Here is a 13,289-nt window from a genome sequence, read left to right on the forward strand (position 1 = left end):
GGGTCTGTGCACTTAGCTCTGTGTAGGCTACAGCTCAACTTTTTCAAAAGAACCATCCAAACCCTCCTGAAGAAGAAAAAGAAGGCAGTGGGGCTTACCCACCAGTTGAAAGGCTATCTGTAAAATAGCCTACAATCAAGGGTGAAGTGTGGTGACTTCCCTGGCAGTCCAGTGGTTAGGACTCGGTACCAGCGCTGCAAGGGGCATGGCTTCCATCCCTGGACGGAGAACTACGATCCCGCATGCTGTGCAGTGCAGCCAAAAAAAAAAAGGGAGGGGGTGGGATGAAGTGTGGTGTCAGCCCAGGAGGTGACACACTGGACAATTGAACAGGATACAGAACCCAGAAGGATACACACCCATAGATGGGCTTTGATAAATAAGAGAAGTGGCATGATGGGTCCTTGGAGAAAGACATGCAATAAAGGAGGCAGGAAAACCCCAGGACAAAAAAATTAGATCCTTTATGACACTCAAAAAGCATCTCCAAATGGATTCAGAAACAAAATGTCAAAGGCAAAAGTTTAAAACTTTAGAAGAAGATACACGTGAATATCTATGTGACCTCGGGATAGGAAAGAATTTCCTAAACAACACACTCACACACCTTGACCATATAAAAGAAAAGATTGATACATTTGACTACATTACAATTAAGGACTTTTACACAATAAAATATAACTTAATGAAGGTGAAAGGACAAGCTGCAAACTGGGAGATAATTCTCACTGCACCCAAAACCAACCAAAGACAAGTGTCAGAATTTACAAAGAATTCCTAGGGTTCAGGTAGCAAAAACAAACAACCCAACAGCAAGATGGGCAAAAGACAGGAGCAGGTGCTTCCCGGAGAGTAGAGGGGCCAACAGACGTGGAGACAGGCCCTCTGTGCTCACTGTCATTAAGGGACACGTTTCACGGTGAGATGGAATTTTGCACACATTTGACTGACCAAAAAAAATATGTTGATAATTGCAAATGTCAGAGAAGACGTGCATCACCAGAACTCTTGCCAAGTTAAAATTCTGCGTTCCCGTGATCCAGATTCCATTCTCAGCTCTCCTCCCAGGAGGGTCCCCTGGGTGTGCGGACAGGAGACCTGTTTGTCAGAGCAAACGTGGGAGCAGCCCAAAGGCCCGACAACGGGAGAAGAGGAAGGATAATGTATGATGTAATCACACAATGAAAAATTCTACCATGGAGACATTCACTATATACAGCTGCTCGCAGAATATAAACAAAGCTCAGGAATGTAATGTTGAATAGGAAAAATCAAGTCCCAGAACTAAAAACAAAATGAACACCAAGTGCAGAATCATGTTTACCTCAGATGGAGGCGGAAGAGGTTGAGGTACTGGCTGTTCCAGTTCTTGGACTGGCTGGTGGTGCAGAGTGTTCCTTATATTTCTACTATAATCTTAAAGGAAAAGAGCAACCATCGGGGACCAATGCAGAGAGTGTGTGGCGAAGCACAGGTTTCGATAAATCCAGCCTGTGCACATGAGGTCTGGAATCTACTAAAATATTTGTTACAAAGAGAGGGGGAAGGCTGAAGAGGCAGAGTACGGAGGGTTTTTAGGGCCATGAAACTACTCTGTAGTATAGACATCATCACACATTTGCCCAAACCCCAAAGTGTGTGACACTAAGAGTGACCCTAATATAAACTATGGACTTCGGGGGACAATGATGTGTCAGTGCAGGTTCATCATTTGTGACAAATGCACCACTCTGGCGGGGATGTTGGTGGGGGAGATTTGCATGTGTGAGGACAGGGCATGTATGGGAAATCTCTATACTTCTGCTTCATCTTGTTGTGAACCTAAAACTGCTCTAAAAAATAGTCTAATAAAAAAATTTTTAAGAGAGTGGGCTGGGACAATTTACAATAGCCAGGTCATGGAAGCAACCTAAATGCCCATTGACAGACGAATGGATAAAGAAGATGTGGTCCATGTATACAATGGAATATTAACTCAGCCATAAAAAGGGACGAAATTGGGTCATTTGTAGAGACGTGGATGGACCTAGAGTCTGTCATACAGAGTGACGTCAGAAAGAGAAAAACAAATACCGTATATTAACACATATATGTGGAACCTAGAAAAATGGTACAGATGAACTGGTTTGCAGGGCAGAAATAGAGACACAGATGTAGAGAACAAACGTATGGACACCAAGGGGGGAAAGTGGGTGGAGGTGGTGGTGTGATGAATTGGGAGACTGGGATTGACATGTATACATGATGGGTATAAAATGGATGACTAGTAAGAACCTACTGTATAAAAAATAATTAAATAAAATAAATTTTTTTAAAAAAGAGAGAGAATTGAGGAGGAAGAAGAGTGGCTATTAAATATTTTACATTGTTTTTGGCTTGACCAGCCAGCATATCCTCCTCTGTAAATCACAAGTGCTGTCTGTGTCAGAGGACCCAGCTATGTCAGGACCCAGCCCACCCACTCCAGGGAAGGGCACCTGTGAGACACGCCCAGCTGTTCCTCAGCACCAGGTGAGGGAGAACGTGGACCTGAGTGCCCTGAAGAGCCAGCCCAGAGCACATCCCATGTCACACTGGTCCTCACAGCACCCACACAGCAGTTGTCACCATCCTATGCCTCAGCTGAACAGGAGAGCTGCCTCTGCACCTGCCCTCACAACAGAGGGAGACACTTCAAGCTTGGTCACTTCACTCTCAGTGAGCCAGAGTCCTGGAGGAACAACTAGCACCTTGGTTTAATTCCCAGAGCATCCGCCCTCCAGCTTTGCAGTCAGGGCTTCCCTGGAAGTGGGAATGCAGGAGTGAAGGCCTCTGCTCAGCCCACCTCCCCTCTGGCCGTATGGGCCACTGTCACTGGGACATAAGGCTCTGCTGGAATCCCCTGGGATGGTCTGGCTGCGGCTGAAAGATTCTGCCCTGGCTGGAGGCTGCAGGCGACAGGGGCCAAGACAGCCCAGTGCCCAGAGCTGCCCCTTGCACCTGGCTGCACTTCAGCTGCCCCTGATAAGTGGCGAGGTCCAGGGGGTGGGTATTAATGGGCAGGTCTTGACCAGCCTTTTGTCTAAACACGGGCTGATTATTCTAATGAGGTATTAATAGGTATTAATTAAAAGAATTTCATGGTTAAGTAAGTTTAGGACAAGTTGGGATAAACATGTTTCTTTGCTGTAGGACTTCGGGGCCTTTAACACTTCAATGTGCATCGTGAATCTTTCCCAGGGGGCAGCATTTCCTAAACTTATTTGACCACAGAACTCCCTTTATGGGGCGGGGAGCGTCTCTGGGTATTGCTGTTTTGTGGAACAGTCCAGGAAGTAAAAAGGCAGAGGTCTCCATAGCTAAGACAACGGCTGGTCTATAAGTCTCTGGAATTTACTACATCTTGACTAGATCTCCAGCCTAAACCAATGACAGCCTGGCAAGAGGGTGACTCGAGCAGTATTTTTTTTTTAATTGAGACATAACATCAAACAGTAAAGTACACAAATATACTTGACATACGTGTACATCTATGTGACTACCACCCAGATGCACCACTCTGTGTCCAGTCAAAACAGCACATACACACACACACACACACACACACACAGGTAACTACTATTTCGATTTTTATCACCAGAGACTAGATATGTCAGGCAGAAACTTACTGATGCCATTCCAAGACAAAACCCAGGGAGAAACCAAGTAATAGAAAGACCAAAAACAAGCAGAATTCTCTTGAGAAAAAAGATCCCATTTGAAACTTAAACTTCCATCTCAACAAGAATCTGTCTCCTGCCCATAAGGTGCCAAATTCCGGTATTTGGATAAGCGTGGCCAGCGGCTGACTGAGCGTACGTAATGTGTTATAGTTAATAACTGCTTGTCAGTTATAATAATATTAATTCTCAGTCCTTGATCTTGCAATAATTTCTTCATGCTTATCAAGTGTAGCATTTGGAAATTTTAGTAACTTGTCAAAAACTGTGGTCTACAGTCTACATGGTCTACAAGACACAGAAAACAAGGAGCCAGCTGCAACCAGAACTGGATGGAAATAAATGAAGGGCAGGGCTTCCCTGGTGGCGCAGTGGTTGAGCGTCCGCCTGCCGATGCAGGGGACACGGGTTCGTGCCCCGGTCCGGGAAGATCCCACTTGCCGCAGAGCGGCTGGGCCCGTGAGCCATGGCCGCTAAGCCTGCGCGACCGGAGCCTGTGCTCCACAACGGGAGAGGCCACAACAGAGAGAGGCCCGCGTACCGCAAAAAAAAAAAAAAAAAAAAAAAAGGGTAAAGTGCAAAGGAACAGGAAAAGCAAATTGATAAAATTAGGGAAGAGGGGCCTAAAGGGAAGGATCATTTTTCTTTCCTTTCCTGAAATTTATTTTTGGTTATGTTTACTATATGAAAACTGAAACGGCTTATAAAGCGTAAACACTGTGACCCAAATTTTGTTTAATAAAAAGTATATGTATGGGGCTTCCCTGGTGGCGCAGTGGTTGAGAGTCCACCTGCCGATGCAGGGGTCATGGGTTCGTGCCCCGGTCCGGGAAGATCCCATATGCCGCGGAGCGGCTGGGCCCGTGAGCCATGGCCGCTGAGCCTGTGCGTCCGGAGCCTGTGCTCCGCAACGGGAGAGGCCACAACAGTGAGAGGCCCGCGTACCGCAAAAAAAAAAAAAAAAAAAAAAAAGTATATGTATGTGTATGTATTTATAAGAAAAGGCCTAGTGGGCTCTATACAGAGATGTTAGTACTTATAGCTGAGTAGGAGGATTGCATATGATTTGTATATTTTACATTCCTTTCTTTATTTTCCAAATGTTTTACAATGAATATATGTAACTCATAATCAGAGCCAAGACGCTATTTTACAAAAATGAAAACAAATGGAATGCATCCATATGTAATCAATCTCCCTAATCTTACAAAGAGTCTCTCTTGAGTTTACATTTATTTTTCTCTTCCAGTTCTCTCTGGAGTCTAGGCCATAAAAACAAAAGCAAACAAAAACAAGAAACTCTATGGCAAAAAGACTGGAGTCAGTTCAATCAAATATGATGCTTCTTAGACTTTCTCTCCCTCTAGTTCTGGGTGCATAGTCAAGGGAAAGGAGAAAATAAAGCACAAGGTCTTCAGGGGTGTGTGTGTGTGTGTGCGTGTGTGTGTGTGTGTTGGTGGGGAATAGAGAATAGGGAAATAGAAATAGATCAGGTATATTGTGGACCCCAAAGTGAGGAAAGTTGAGTTAATGGATGCTGTTTTCCAAGGAAGCCCTGTCTGAGTTGATAAAGGAAGTAATCCACAAATTGTGTCTCACACTCTCAAAGAAACAAACAAAAAGACTCACAATAATTGTAACTAAAAAAATGAGCCATAATAATGGTCGAGGCTTTTGAGATCTCATAGCGGGTACGTCCTGGGATAAACAGCATATAGCAAGCGATAGCTGATTTCTTGGATTCACTCAAGGTGAGTGTTGCGGGAAGTAGACTCACAAGCTGAACAGGCCCATCTTTCCTCTGTTATAAAATTAAGCCATTGCCGTACCATTCTGCTTGGACAACACTCTTAATCTCAGATAGAACCATTATTAGGATAATCAAAAGTCATTTAGAAGAATATCCTAAAAGGTATTTCAAAGTCCTACTCAAGTAACTTGAATCTTGGGAGAGTCTCATGTATAGGATAATAATAATTGGTGACAACAGAAGCAAGTATTTATATGTTCTAGATACTCTTCTAAGCCCTTTATATACAATAACTCATTTAATCCCCACAACAACAACCCTATGAGGAAGGTACTGGGTTTTTTGTTTTTTTGTTTTTTTGGTAGGCGGGCCTCTCACTGTTGTGGCCTCTCCCATTGAGGAGCACAGGCTCTGGACACGCAGGCTCAGCGGCCATGGCTCACAGGCCCAGCCACTCCGTGGCATGTGGGATCCTCCCAGACCGGGGCACGAACCCGTGTCCGCTGCATCGGCAGGTGGACTCTCAATCACTACGCCACCAGGGAAGCCCAAGTTCTTATTTTTCTAAATGAACAACTACTTTGTGTTCCCAAGCTGAGGTCCATAGACTTGTTTATGAGGAAAGAGGTATACGGGCCTCCTGTTACACACATAATTTAATACTTTGAAGATTCTGAGATCAAGTTTAAGAATGATGCATCAAATATTGCCAATTAAATATTAATATGAAAAACCCTTGCAACCCCCGAAATTTTCCAAGATGAGAAGAGAGATTCTAGGAAGCCTATTACCCACGCATAGTTCCTAACTGGGATTCTAAAAAAAATTCTCTGTTAAAAAGAGATCAATCTCTTTTTTTTTTTTTTTAATTTATTTATTTTTTGCTGGGTTGGGTCTTCGTTGCTGCGCATGGGCTTTCTCTAGTTGCAGCGAGCAGGGGCTACTCTTCATTGTGGTGCACAGGCTTCTTATTGCGGTGGTTTCTCTTGTTGCAGAGCACGGGCTCTAGGTGCGCGGGCTTCAGTAGTTGTGGCATGTGGGCTCAGTAGTTGTGGCTCACAGGCTTAGTTGCTCTGCGGCATGTGGGATCTTCCCGGACCAGGGCTCAAACCCGTGTCCCCTGCATTGGCAGGTGGATTCTTAACCACTGCACCACCAGGGAAGTCCTCTTTTTTTTGTATTTTATTTTATTTTATTTTTGGCGGTGCTGCGCAGCTTACGGGATCTTAGTTCCCTGACCAGGGATTGAACCTGCGCCCTCAGCAGTGAAAAGTGCAGTGTCCTAACCACTGGACCACCAGGGAATTCCCCCAAACGAGATTAATCTTAGTGGATTAGAGTTTCTAAATGCTTGAAGACAAATAATAGGTAGATGAACTCCTCATAGCTTTAAACAAGTTGAATCCTACCTGGAGGTCGTGGCAGGAGTGGGTGGAAGGCATGAAATAAAGTTGCTAAAATGATCAGTTAATGCATGTTTTTTCGGTGAGCAAAGACCAGAAGAGAAATCCTAGGATTTAACTGACAGACCCTTCATTCTCTCTCTGGTCTCCAAGGGGGGTTTATTTGCCTATGTTGTTGGCTAAGTCAAATAGGAATCTAAGTTCTGCTTCCTTTTTTCTGTTACTGAATCACACCACATGCTGATTTGGGGTCCACAGGTTTAGGGATGCACAGGAATGAATGTGCACAAGACCTGGGAAAAGGCTACCCTAGCCCTAGAATGGTCAAGGTTAATACTCCACCCCACCTCCTTTGGACAATCTGAACAGCAGCACATTCATAACGTGCACAGGCATTTATAGCCCTGTTTCTGCATTTCCGGGGTTACGCCTTGAGCTAAGAGACAGTCAACCACATTTTTGTCTTACAAAATTGTAGGTATCCCAATAAATGCAATTTTAGGGTGCTCCGGAGAATTGGATTAATTCAATGTATTCGTGCCCTTTCATGTGCCGTTCTTTGTAAGGACTGTTCAATATGTAGCTATGTCTCTTCGTCCCTGTGGCTACGTATGAGCTTTGCTCAGAAGCTGTTCACTCATCCATTCATTCAATTAATATTTATTGTGCATCTACTCTGGGCCACTGAACAACAGCACTTGTTATTTTGCGCCATATTAGCCTACTTCCTACAAATACAATGATGTATGATATACCGATGGCATTTTTCCTGCCACCCTGATTAGGATTCGTTCACTAGTCAAGAGCTATTTAAGTAGAGAACTGTGTAAAAAGGCAGCATACAAGTTTAATTGGGTGCACTTCATAAATATTGGGAAGCACGCAAACCACATACAGTGAACTAACTTTTGTTGTTGTTCTGAGATGCAAATACCCAGTACAATTTTTCAGCAGATTATTCAGGTGAAATTATTTTGAGCTAAAAATTCATATTGCAAATACCATATGATAGGGCATGATGCTAGAAGCTTAATGCACATGATAAAAATTTGAATAGAACCAGAGTGAGTTTATAAGAGCACAACGCTTTTATATACTCCAGACCTCCCACACTTCCTGGGGGGTTTCACACATTCTCTCCTCCAGGCAGAATACCCTGGAGCAGCCAGACATTTCACGATCGCTTTACCGTTGCTCATGGCTAAGTGTTTTAGGATGCCTCTGTAATATCCCCGCTCCCTCTTACAGGAAGCCCGCCTCACAGACTTGTACACTCTAGGTCCTCTGGGATAGTCAAAGCTGGATACCGAGTTCAATGCCAAGATATGGTAGAAACTGTGGAACGTAAACCGAAGCAAGGTATCTTGACAAGAGAAACACTAGGAATCTTTTGTGTTCCTTTCCTTTTATGCATTTTCATTGTACTGAGGGAAGGCAGACTTGGAAGGTGAAGACTATGTTCTTAGCTGAGGTGGAGGGGGAGTGCAGTAAAAGCTTTGCAGAACTTTCCCTCTTTGTGTTAGGCTCAGACAGCAGTTGACGACTATATCAGTTTGCTGGGGCTGCCTTAATAAAGTACCACAAACTCAGTGGCTTAAAACAACAGAAATGTAATGTCTCAGGTCTGGAGGCTGAGTCTGAAATCAAGGTGTCAGCAGGACTCAGGCTCCTTCTGCTTCTGGAACACATAGGAGGATCCTTCCTTGCCTCTTGTAGCTTCCGGTGGCTTCCCGGGGATCTCTGGCATCCTTTGGCTCGCAGCTGCGTCTCTCCAGTCTCTGCCTTTCTCGTCACACAGCATTTGCCCTGTGTGTCTCTGCCTCCACGTGACTGTCTTCCTAGGAGGACACCAGTCACATTGGATTGGGGCCCATCCACCTCCAACATGACCTCCTCTTGGCTAATCACACCTGCAACAATCTTATTTCCAAATAAGATCACATTCTGAGATGCTGGGGGTTAGGCCTTCCAAATACCTTTTTAGGAGGACACGATTCAAATCATAACAACAATGAGGGTGTATGATAGATACCACAGGGGCAATAAGATGTTCTGAGAGTCACTGAGTAAAATGGTGTCTGTGTCCTCTAGTATGCCAAGGGCCCCAAGTGACTGGAGCTAGTGGGACGAAAATTTCTGGAACCGGCAACGGCACTGGTCTTAAAAAGAGGTGGTGTGACTTCTTAGATGTTTATCCTAAATAAAGATGTAGTATTGCAGCAGATTGTTAGTAAATAATGACATTTCTAGAATTAAAAAGACTGATAACATTCTAAGGAAGAGCAGGAATAATTTAAAAGATTATGGTCAATAGGCAATATATTTTTCTTAATCGCTTGCTTCTAATCCATGTAATAGATCACTGAGTAAAGAGTTAGTAAGAGGTAGGTTTGAGTCTTGAGTCATACTGGCTGATTCAGCAAATCACCTCACCCCTCTGAAACTCCTTTATCCACCTAGTAATTTGTTCTATAGTGGAAGTATACATCATTGCCTACCCCACCCACAAGCACCAAGAAACAGTGCCTTACAAACTGTCCTTGCTGAGTAAGAAGGAACCACATTTATACGTTATTCCACCCTCTGAAACACAGATTGAGGTGGGCAACCGATTCTGGGAAACCCACCCAGAGACTTCCTTCAGTGACGTCTACTGCCTCCAAAAGATGAACAGGCCAATCATAATTCTGTCAAGAATTTGAAATTGGGAAACAAGAAACTAGGAAGTGTTAAAGGAAGAACTAGAGCTGTAAAATAATGAGATAAGACTGGAGCTAGAAAGGCCCTTGATGGTCTTCATGGAAAACAATCATAAAGTCTAGAATGGTGCAGAGAAAAGCAGAACTGTCATGACTGAAATTTCCTGGTTCATATGTGAGAGTTGACTCCATTCTTTTTCTCTTTGGTTTTCTGCAGTTTGAATATGATACGGCAACGTGTGGGTTTTTCTTTTTGTTTTTGGTATTCCTCCTCTTTGGTGTTGTCTAAGCTTCCCAGATCTGTGGTTTGGCTTTTGTCATTAATTTTGGATAGCCCTCAGGCATTATTACTTGAAATAATTCTTCTCTCTCTCCTTCCTTCTTATTCTCTCTTATTCCGATGACTTGTATGTTTCATCTTTTGAAATTGGTCCACAGTCCTTGGATGTTCTGTTTTATTTCTTCATTCTTTTTTTATCTTCAATTTCAGTTTGTGAAGTGTCTAATGGCCTATTTCCAAGCTCACTGATCCTTTTTCTTGGCTGTGTCAAATCTACAGATGAGCCCATTGAATGCACTCTTCGTGTCTGTTACAGTGTTTTGATTTCTAGCAAAATTCTTTGCTAGATTCTTTCAGAGTTTCCATCTCTCCACTTACATCACCCATCTGTTCTTGCCTGTCATTTATTTTTTTCTTTAGGGCCTTTAATATATTAATCATAGTTATTTTAAATTCCTTGTTTGATCATTCCAACATCTGTGCATCTCTGACTCTGGTTCTGATGATTAAGACTATGTTTTCTCGGGACTTCCCTGGTGGTCCAGTGGGTAAGATTCTGTGCTCCCAATGCAGGGGGACTGGGTTCGATCCTTGGTCAGGGAACTAAGATCCCACATGCCCACATGGCACAGACAAAAAATAAATAAAAGAAAATTTTTAAAATAAGACATCATTAAAAACAAAAAAGACAATCTTTTGTCTTGCCTTTTGGCCTCCCTTGTAATTTTTGGCTGAAATCCAGACATGACGTATCAAGTAGCAGGAACTGAGGTAAATAGGCCTTTAGCGTGAGGATGTTTGCTAATCTAAGGGTTGGGGTACATGTAATGGTTGCTGGAAGTGCCAGAGGCTTCAGATCCCTCTAGCATCCCTGCTTGTGTCTCCCCGCCTTGACTTTGGGCTTCCCTGAGTAGCCCTCCTCAGAGAGTCTGTGTCTTGTGACTCTTTCAACTGTAATCTTGTCATTATATTGGAGCCCTGTTAGTGTGCTGGTCACGTGTTGGGGAAGGAGAATTTCATAATCTTCTGATTAAATGTCAGTCTGTTAAGTGGTCCTGCATCCCTGGGCTTTGTAGCTTCTCCCACCCCTACTTCTTATTCCATTCACTGGCTACAGAGTTTCCAATCTGTTCAATATTTCCTTAAAACCCCGACCCCTGTTGACGATGTCCCCCTCCCCACTTTAGGTGAGAAAAAAAGCACTAGGCGGGATGGAGTGGGAGGAATGCCCTTGCCTCAGCTGGGATAAGGCGCTAGCAACGTCCTTTGTCCTGCAGAGTAGGTCTTACGGAGAAGGCTCTGGAGTTTTACACAGGATTACTCTTCACCGGCTCCTGCTGGGGTCATGAGGGGTTTTTCTCGCATCTTCGCTTCGTGACAACACGGTTTCTGGAAGTAAAAGCCCACGCAAGTGGGGGCTCCCGTAAGACCGCGGCCCTCAGGAGTTTCTCACTCTCCTATCAGTTCACACTCAGACTTCAGTAGTTCTACAAAATAACCACTTTAGTGTCCCCACCAGTTTATGGCCCCAAAGGTCTCTGCTCCAGGCAGGCAGATCTCGACCGACTCTCTGGATGCACGTGTCTGTCCAGATTTTGGGGTTGTGGTTTCTCTCCGGGTCCAAGAAAAGTCATTGACTCTCAATTTGACTGGCTTTTTCTAAGTTGGAAGGATGGGAGTAGAGATTCCCGAGTTCTTTACATGTCAGAGTTTAAAATCAGAGTCTTTATCGCCTCCATCCTTGAAGGCTGTAGTTTGACTCCTATCTTTGGATTTTCAGGAGACCTCTACATTTCAAATAAGTCTGTCTTCTCTTGAGTTTGTCTTGAGTAGGTCAACCATGCAATCAAAAGACCTCTGTTGGGCTTCCCTGGTGGCGCAGTGGTTGAGAGTCCACCTGCTGATGCAGGGGATGGGTTCGTGCCCCGGTCCGGGAAGATCCCACATGCCGCGGAGTGGCTGGGCCCGTGAGCCATGGCCGCTGAGCCTGCGCGTCCAGAGCCTGTGCTCCGCAACAGGAGAGGACGCAACAGTGAGAGGCCGGCGTACCGCAAAAAAATAAAATTAAAAAAAAGACCTCTGTCACAGCCCCTCCTCCTCCTCTTACCCCCTCTCTCTCCCCCTCCTTCCTCTTCTTCTTCTGTATAAAGGGGGTGGTTAGGTTAAAATAACTCTAAAATATCCTATTAATCAGCTAGACATAAAAGAGAAATAATACCTAAACAATACCATACTTTGTTTAACCATTCCTGTTTAGGCTACTGATCTTTTCCTGTTTTCAGATGCATCTTCACTATAAGGAAGGGTAAAAATAACCTAGGGGAAATATTTGGAAAACTGGATTAGGGAAAGATATTTTCAATAAATAAGAGTGTTAGAGTACTCACATAAGTTTGAAGATAAGTGACAGCTGGCTATATGAACTTCACTTGTGTGTTCTGGTGGTATATTAATAATTAAGTAATTAAACCTTTTCATGAAGATCACACTTTACAATAATACATCAATAACACTCATTTATTTATATCTCACTTTATTCCAGAACAGATTAAAGCATGTTTAGCAGACATTTGTTTTGTCTGCCTGGCATTCTACTTTATTCTGTGACTAGCAACTCACTTATCTTGGAGAATGGGTCTTCCCCTGACTCCAGAAGTTTCCAGTCAGTCATAACATCATAACACCCCACACCACTGGCCGCGGAGACAGACCTATGGCTTGTCGGGCAGGCCAGTCTGAGTGTTTCCCCAAGACTCTCAGAGCTGGATCTCTGGAGACAGGGGAAGCCCTTCCCCTGGACCTGAGTGCCGCTGGTTGCTAGTTCTCCAGCTACGTGGAGAATGACGTCAAAACACAGAGAGGAAGTGATGGAGAATCCTAGCTTTGTTTGTGGCCCTGAAGCTTGCTGCACCCCTATGCTTCTCCCTGAATGATTAGATGAGCCAATAAATTCCTCTTTTTGCCCAAGCTAGTAGGTTTCTGTCATTTCTGGACAAGAGTCCTGGCTAATACAGAGCTGACGTTAAGTTTTGTTTTGTAATGTCTAAAATATTATCTTCAACCGTAAGCAGAAAAGCCTACTGGGAAAGAAATACCTTGAGGCACCATTCTCCAAAAGAGCAAAATCTAAGATATATGAGGTTACAGAGAAGAAAGGCCTTAAAGATAACATACTGAGCAGGATCTTACCATCTGAATTAGGTACAAATCCCTTACCCATTCTATACCACAGAGGCATCCGTAAATAAAGATAATACCTGAACTATCTTATGGAATGTATGAAATAAGGTTCATAAAGTACTCTGAGCAACTGGAAAATAGTATTTTTTTAAATCTAATGTATATAATGTATCACATTTAGGCTCAGTGAATTTAGACAAATTTCTTAATATTCCTATTGCTCAATTCCTTTTCCTGTAAAATGGGAGTCATAATACCTTTAAGGGGTTGTTGATAGAA

Source organism: Globicephala melas, chromosome 5 (genome assembly GCF_963455315.2).
Source record: "Globicephala melas chromosome 5, mGloMel1.2, whole genome shotgun sequence".
In the NCBI taxonomy this organism is placed as follows: domain Eukaryota; kingdom Metazoa; phylum Chordata; class Mammalia; order Artiodactyla; family Delphinidae; genus Globicephala; species Globicephala melas.